The sequence below is a fragment of the Ranitomeya imitator genome, chromosome 2 (assembly GCF_032444005.1).
Source record: "Ranitomeya imitator isolate aRanImi1 chromosome 2, aRanImi1.pri, whole genome shotgun sequence".
Taxonomy (NCBI): Eukaryota; Metazoa; Chordata; class Amphibia; order Anura; family Dendrobatidae; genus Ranitomeya; species Ranitomeya imitator.
In genome coordinates, this window is record NC_091283.1 from 561,853,297 (window position 1) to 561,862,557 (window position 9,261).

Here is a 9,261-nt window from a genome sequence, read left to right on the forward strand (position 1 = left end):
TTCGGAAATCTTGAGGGTTATTGTCACGTAACTCTCTTATGAGACCCATGTGTGACAATGTGGATCTTTTCTGCAGCCAGCTCCGGGTCCACATGCGACGTTTTCGTTTAGGACGTCTCTCCTCTTGGAGACGTGCTGCCTCAAACACCAGGGCAGCAGCAACAACAGAACTCTCATCGGAAGTGAGCATAGTTCCTAAAAAGAAAACAAACGTACAATAAATACACGTGCTTACAAAACAATTTTCTGACCATTGATCTAATAACTATATATGTTACTACTGGTATTAAATGGGGCAGTCAACCATCTCGATCTGTAAAAGGATTAATTAATTGGGCCACGCTACAGCTGTGTACCTGAGGTTCTCAGGCCTACTCAAAGGAACAATCAACCACACTCCAACGTTTATCCCCGTTGAAGAGCAACATATGCTACGCTGTAGCGTTATACATACCTTTAGCGGTAAAAGTCTAGTAGTTAAAAGTCCAGGGAATCCAGCGAATTTAGTTCTGTTTACAGCACGTGCTAGAGAGAAATGAATAGCGCGCTCGAGAGCTCCGGTTTTATCCGCTGGGAACAATAGTCCTTTGTCGAATGAGCGCACAGTATTGTACCGCCCAATCAGCACACGGGAGGTGGAGAATTCAGCGCTCCTACGTAGCCAGCTCCTCCGCCCTTTACATCGTATACAATATCGTGCACACCTTTGTCACACCATGCGATCATGCCGCCACAGCGGGACCCTAGACGACGAAAGAAAGTTTCAAACGATCTGCTACGACGTACGATTCACAGCGGGGTCCCTGATCGCAGGAGCGTGTCACACGCTGCGATATCGTACCTATATCGCTCGAACGTCACAAATCGTGCCGTCGTAGCGATCAAAATTGCACTGTGTGACGGTACCATTAGACTCTGCCGGTAACAGCAGCCTGTTCAGAAGTTAACGACATTTTGGTGGTTAAAATACACACTTTCATTCCTATCATGCCACTTTGTATTAATTCCTGGAAAGAACCTGAAGGGTTAATAAGCTGACAGCAGTTTTCAGTGTGTCAGAGGGTGACATGTACATTTCCATGAAAAAAATGAAAAATTACTGCTACATTTTTAAACCTCCTAAAATGCTAACAAAATAAAATTACATCAGCATCATTTATAAAATGTTAAGCAAACATGTGGAAAATGTTATTTATTAATATTTTTGAGTGGTATGATTATCTGGATTAAAAGGACAATCATTCAAAGTTTGAAAATTGCTCTTTTTGTTACATTTTTGTCAAATTTCTGATATGTTTAGTATTTATAAAAATATCAACCTAAAATTACCGTTATCATAAAGTATAATGTGCCACGAAAAAAACAGTCACAAAATCACTGGGATATGTTGAAGCGTTCCAGAGTTATTACTACATAAAGTGACCCTGGTCAGATTTTAAGTCTCCTCATCTCGGCATGTCAGGCTTAACATGTCACTCTCTGGAAGGACAAACATTACTTGGATCCCGGTCAGACACCTGTCGCCCAGCCAAACCAGATCTCACACTCTGCACTGATGAGGGGCAGCACCCCGAAACAAAGTGTCTGCAAATTGAGTCTGGTTTTGGCTTTTATCCTAAGTCATGTGACAAGGCTCGTTAAAGGGTCGATATTGACTGTTAGGATTGCTACTTCCTATAGGTGGCGCTTGAGTTTGTCATCTTCCTCCCTGAAGAGACATCTTAAAAAATAAATAAATGAAATGACAAATGCTAAAATATTACCAGTAACAACTGGATCTATGCACACGGGTGTACACTATAAATATAAAGTGACCATGGTCTATTTCTCCATTGTATAAAGCACAGGTATAGGTGTCAACATACTGTAAGCGCTTACTCATGTGGATCAGACACTACATACTCCTCTCAGCCCCAACTAGCGGCTTGTGTTATGCTTTATGAATTTCTGAAAAATCAAAAGGGGCTGAGGGGAGAACAGTGTCTGATCTATGTGAGTAAGCACACATACATGGTGTCCATACCTGTGATTGACAGAAAGTGGGAACAGGCTGTAGTGCATGGTGTACCCAACCACATGGACCCCATACTCTTGAGACTAGGGTATGCACGCACTTATCTTTTACAATTTGATGGTTCTCATCTGATTAATTAAGAATTGCATCACTGGTTACCCCTCCTACATCTGAATTCCTCCGATTTATTGCAAATCTTAATGCTGTACTAAAACATATTGTGATTCTTTCTTGCATAGTGGTTTTGTGGTGGATTATGACTCTTGCAGTCATTTCTTACAATGTAGTTACTGGGGAGTTTCCACTAGACGTACTAGTAGTAAATGTGACATATGAAGCACTATGTACTTTTGAAGTGTGTCTACATTTTCCAGATACATACATGCTACCTTGGGAATATACTGTACGTCAACTCGTAAGCCCTCATCTCATGCAACTCCATCAACAGAAAATAAAGAGTTATGGCCACATGTTTTTGTTCTTTAAAAAGGGTTTTTTTTATTGTGCACACAAATAGTACATCATAAATAAAACTACCTACATTTTGGCATAGCCGTAATCGTGCTTATCCGCAGAATAAAGTGAATGTCATTTATATTTTACGCTATGTGCACACATTGCAGATTTCCTGCGGATCCGCAGCGGTTTTTTCCGCGCAGAAAAGCAGATCCGCAAGTGATTTACAGTACAATGTAAATCAATGGCAAAAAAAAAAAATGCTGTGCTAATGGTGCGGAAAAATCTGCACGGAAAACGCAGCGGATTAAAAGACGGAGCATGTAATTTCTTTGTGCGGATCTGCAGCGTTTCTGCACCTGTTCCATAATAGAAATCCGCAGGGGTAAAAACGCATAAAATCCTCAACAAAAAACGCACAATCCGCATAAAAAACACACAGATTTTCACCTGCCTTTTCTGCCAAGAGAATCCGCACATAAAATTCCACAGGCACATCCACAACGTGTGCACATGGCTTTATACCACATGGTAGTTGCTATAAAATAAAAAAATCCTACGGTAATTGGAAAAACATTTAAACTTTTTGCGATCTGCCACTATTACGCACACAGGTGGCGCACATGGTTTCTCGGATCCACTGTGACACAGGGCCGGGCTTAGCTAGAATAGTGGTACCACACCAGAACCAGGGGGCCTCACAACTTCACTGGTAGAACAGCTCACTACTAGTGATGAGCAAATATACTCATTACTTGAGATTTCTCGAGCACGCTCGGGGGTTCTCCGAGTATTTTTTTAGTGCTCGGAGATTTAGTTTTCATCACCGCAGCTGAATGATTTACAGCTATTAGCCAGCTTGATTACATGTGGGGATTCCCTAGCAACCAGGCAACCCCCACATGTACTTATGCTAGCTAACAGATGTAAGTCATTCAGCTGTGGTGATGAAAACTAAATCTTCGAGCACTAAAAAATACTTGGAGGACACCTGAGCATGCTCGGGAAATCTCAAGTAACGAGTATATTCGCTCATCACTACTCACTACCTAATGACTGAGTGTGTTGCATGGCACCTCCCTAGTGGGGAAGGTGCCTTCTAAACAAGATGCCTCCCAGCAATTGTGCCGATAGGATACATGTGACATGTGACATGTGATAGGATAGATGTGACCGATAGGATACCAAAGCTCTTCAGCTCCAAGGACGTCCACCCATTTCTTCTGATACATGTTGGCACAAATGACACGGCAAGGAAGGACCTACCGACAATCTGCAAGGACTTTGAAGAGTTGGGGAAGAAAGTAAAGGAACTGGATGCACAGGTAGTTTTTTCTTCTATCCTTCCAGTAGACGGGCATGGCACCAGGAGATGGAACAGGATCCTTGATGCAAACAACTGGCTAAGACGATGGTGCAGACAACAAGGATTTGGATTCCTGGACCACGGTGTGAATTACTGGTATGATGGACTCCTCGCCAGAGACGGACTACACCTCAACAAACCTGGGAAACACACATTCGCCAGAAGACTCGCTACACTCATCAGGAGGGCGTTAAACTAGAAGAAGAGGGGACGGGAAGAAAAACATTAGACTCGAACAAAGACGACCCAGGAAAACATACTCAGAAGGGAGGTAAGAACATTTCTAAAACAATCCACAGTGAGGAGATTGGAACAAAACAAAATCCTCTAAACTGCATGCTCGCAAACGCCAGAAGCCTGACAAACAAGATGGAAGAACTAGAAGCAGAAATATCTACAGGTAACTTTGACATAGTGGGAATAACCGAGACATGGTTAGATGAAAGCTATGACTGGGCAGTTAACTTACAGGGTTACAGTCTGTTTAGAAAGGATCGTAAAAATCGGAGAGGAGGAGGGGTTTGTCTCTATGTAAAGTCTTGTCTAAAGTCCACTTTAAGGGAGGATATTAGCGAAGGGAATGAGGATGTCGAGTCCATATGGGTTGAAATTCATGGAGGGAAAAATGGTAACAAAATTCTCATTGGGGTCTGTTACAAACCACCAAATATAACAGAAAGCATGGAAAGTCTACTTCTAAAGCAGATAGATGAAGCTGCAACCCATAATGAGGTCCTGGTTATGGGGGACTTTAACTACCCGGATATTAACTGGGAAACAGAAACCTGTGAAACCCATAAAGGCAACAGGTTTCTGCTAATAACCAAGAAAAATTATCTTTCACAATTGGTGCAGAATCCAACCAGAGGAGCAGCACTTTTAGACCTAATACTATCTAATAGACCTGACAGAATAACAAATCTGCAGGTGGTTGGGCATTTAGGAAATAGCGACCACAATATTGTGCAGTTTCACCTGTCTTTCACTAGGGGGATTTGTCAGGGAGTCACAAAAACATTGAACTTTAGGAAGGCAAAGTTTGAACAGCTTAGAGATGCCCTTAATCTGGTAGACTGGGACAATATCCTCAGAAATGAGAATACAGATAATAAATGGGAAATGTTTAAGAACATCCTAAATAGGCAGTGTAAGCGGTTTATACCTTGTGGGAATAAAAGGACTAGAAATAGGAAAAACCCAATGTGGCTAAACAAAGAAGTAAGACAGGCAATTAACAGTAAAAAGAAAGCATTTGCACTACTAAAGCAGGATGGCACCATTGAAGCTCTAAAAAACTATAGGGAGAAAAATACTTTATCTAAAAAACTAATTAAAGCTGCCAAAAAGGAAACAGAGAAGCACATTGCTAAGGAGAGTAAAACTAATCCCAAACGGTTCTTCAACTATATCAATAGTAAAAGAATAAAAACTGAAAATGTAGGCCCCTTAAAAAATAGTGAGGAAAGAATGGTTGTAGATGACGAGGAAAAAGCTAACATATTAAACACCTTCTTCTCCACGGTATTCACGGTGGAAAATGAAATGCTAGGTGAAATCCCAAGAAACAATGAAAACCCTATATTAAGGGTCACCAATCTAACCCAAGAAGAGGTGCGAAACCGGCTAAATAAGATTAAAATAGATAAATCTCCGGGTCCGGATGGCATACACCCACGAGTACTAAGAGAACTAAGTAATGTAATAGATAAACCATTATTTCTTATTTTTAGGGACTCTATAGCGACAGGGTCTGTTCCGCAGGACTGGCGCATAGCAAATGTGGTGCCAATATTCAAAAAGGGCTCTAAAAGTGAACCTGGAAATTATAGGCCAGTAAGTCTAACCTCTATTGTTGGTAAAATATTTGAAGGGTTTCTGAGGGATGTTATTCTGGATTATCTCAATGAGAATAACTGTTTAACTCCATATCAGCATGGGTTTATGAGAAATCGCTCCTGTCAAACCAATCTAATCAGTTTTTATGAAGAGGTAAGCTATAGACTGGACCACGGTGAGTCATTGGACGTGGTATATCTCGATTTTTCCAAAGCGTTTGATACCGTGCCGCACAAGAGGTTGGTACACAAAATGAGAATGCTTGGTCTGGGGGAAAATATGTGTAAATGGGTTAGTAACTGGCTTAGTGATAGAAAGCAGAGGGTGGTTATAAATGGTATAGTCTCTAACTGGGTCGCTGTGACCAGTGGGGTACCGCAGGGGTCAGTATTGGGACCTGTTCTCTTCAACATATTCATTAATGATCTGGTAGAAGGTTTACACAGTAAAATATCGATATTTGCAGATGATACAAAACTATGTAAAGCAGTTAATACAAGAGAAGATAGTATTCTGCTACAGATGGATCTGGATAAGTTGGAAACTTGGGCTGAAAGGTGGCAGATGAGGTTTAACAATGATAAATGTAAGGTTATACACATGGGAAGAGGGAATCAATATCACCATTACACACTGAACGGGAAACCACTGGGTAAATCTGACAGGGAGAAGGACTTGGGGATCCTAGTTAATGATAAACTTACCTGGAGCAGCCAGTGCCAGGCAGCAGCTGCCAAGGCAAACAGGATCATGGGGTGCATTAAAAGAGGTCTGGATACACATGATGAGAGCATTATACTGCCTCTGTACAAATCCCTAGTTAGACCGCACATGGAGTACTGTGTCCAGTTTTGGGCACCGGTGCTCAGGAAGGATATAATGGAACTAGAGAGAGTACAAAGGAGGGCAACAAAATTAATAAAGGGGATGGGAGAACTACAATACCCAGATAGATTAGCGAAATTAGGATTATTTAGTCTAGAAAAAAGACGACTGAGGGGCGATCTAATAACCATGTATAAGTATATAAGGGGACAATACAAATATCTCGCTGAGGATCTGTTTATACCAAGGAAGGTGACGGGCACAAGGGGGCATTCTTTGCGTCTGGAGGAGAGAAGGTTTTTCCACCAACATAGAAGAGGATTCTTTACTGTTAGGGCAGTGAGAATCTGGAATTGCTTGCCTGAGGAGGTGGTGATGGCGAACTCAGTCGAGGGGTTCAAGAGAGGCCTGGATGTCTTCCTGGAGCAGAACAATATTGTATCATACAATTATTAGGTTCTGTAGAAGGACGTAGATCTGGGTATTTATTATGATGGAATATAGGCTGAACTGGATGGACAAATGTCTTTTTTCGGCCTTACTAACTATGTTACTATATGTTACTAATTGGCAGGGAGCCATCTTGCAAGTGAATACTTACAAGAAATGCCTCTCAGCTACAAGCTCATAGGCATCTTACTATATGCGCGCTGCCCCCTTTAAATGCAGGGGAGTATGCGGACCCAGAAAAGGAAGGGAGCACACTGGGGGCCAAGTTGTATGGCTGGGGTGGTGAGTATGCTGGTGACCCTGCATGGAGGGAGAAGGGAAACGATGGCTATAGCATGACACGCTCACTTTTTTGATAATAAATGGTTTGAAGTGTCTAGTTCTCAAAATGCCAGCAGAAGTCAAATTGTGCTCCTTCCTTTCTGAACAATGTTGTGCGCCCGTACATACTCAAGAGAAACTGCATAATAAATTGCAATGTGCTCTTTCTTTTATTATCTCTTGGGAAACATAAGTAAAAACTAAATACTTAAAAAATATATATATACGGTATATTTTCATTTTCCTTAACCCAATGCAATAAAAATATATTGAACTCCTGTGGGGTCAATGTGCTGACTACTCCATTAAGTTCTATAAGAGGTTTACTTTCCAAAATGAGGCCATTCATTGGTGGTTTCTGCAGTTCTAGCACCTGAAAGATTCTGCAAACACAACATGGCGCCTGCAAACTATTCCAATAAAATCTGTACCCGAAAACCCAAATGGTGCTCCTTCCATTCTGTGCCCTGCCATGTAGCCATACAGTAGCATAAAACTGTATAGAATAGGTGACTCCAACTAAAATGTGGTTACATTTAAAATACACATACTCTATACACAGTTTGATAGCTCCTCTGTACACTATAGAATGGCCCCCAATGTCTCTATACACAATAGGATGGCCCCAAAGTTCCTCTACACATTAGAATGACACCACAGCTCCTCAATACACTATAGGATGGGCCCACCGCTCCTCTGTACACATTAGGATGGTCCCACAGTGCCTGTACACACAGTAAGATGGCTCCACAGCTCCTCTATACACTATAGCAGTGTCCCCCAACTCCAGTCCTCAAGAGCCACCAACAGGTCATGTTTTCAGGATTTTCTTAGTATTTCACAGGTGATGGAATTATTGTCTGTGAAGGTGATGCAATTATCACCTGGCAATGCTAAGGAAATCTTGAAAACATGACCTGTTGGGGAACACTGCACTATAGGATTGCCCCACAGATCCTCTATACGCAATACAATGGCCCCACAGTGCGTCTACACACATTAGAATGGTCCCACAGCTCCTCAATCCACTATAGGATGGCTCCACAGCTCCTCTGTATACTATATGATGGCCCCACAGCTCCTCTGTATACTATAGGATGGCTCCTCTGTACACTATAGGATGGTCCCACAGCTCCTCTGTATACAATATGATGGTCCCACAGCTGCTCTGTACACTATAGGATGGTTCCAAAGCTCCTCTGTACACATTAGGATGACCCCGCAGTGATTCTACACACAGTAGGATGGCTCCACAGCTCGTCTGTACACTATAGGATGGCTCCACAGCTCATCTACACACAGTAGGATGGCTCCACAGCTCCTTTGTACACTATATGATGGTCCCACAGCTCCTCTATACACTATAGGATGTCCTACAGCTCTTCTGTACACTATAACATGGTCCCACAACTTCTCTATACACATTAGGTTGACCCCACAGCTCCTCTGTACACTATATGATGGCCCCACAGCTTCTCTGTACACTATAGGATGGCCCCACAGCTCCTCTATACACATTAGAATGGTCCCATAGCTCCTCTGTACACTATAGGATGGTCCCACAGCTCCTCTGTACACTATAGGATGGTCCCACAGCTCCTCTGTACACTATAGGATGGTCCCACAGCTCATCTACACTATAGGATGGTCCCAATATCTCCTCTGTACACGATGGGATGGTCCCACAGCTCCTCTACACAATGGGATGGTCCCACAGCTCCTCTACACAATAGGATGGCCCCACAGCTACTCTGTACACGATAGGATGGTCCCACAGCTCCTCTGTACACTATAAGATGGTCCCACAGTTTCTCTGTACACGATAGGATGGTCCCACAGCTCCTCTATACACAACATTAGGATGGTCCCACCGCTCCTTTACAAAATAGGATGGCCCTACAGCTCCTCTACACGATAGGATGGCCCCACAGCTCCTCTACACAATAGGATGGCCCCACAGCTCCTCTACACGATAGGATGGCCCCACAGCTCC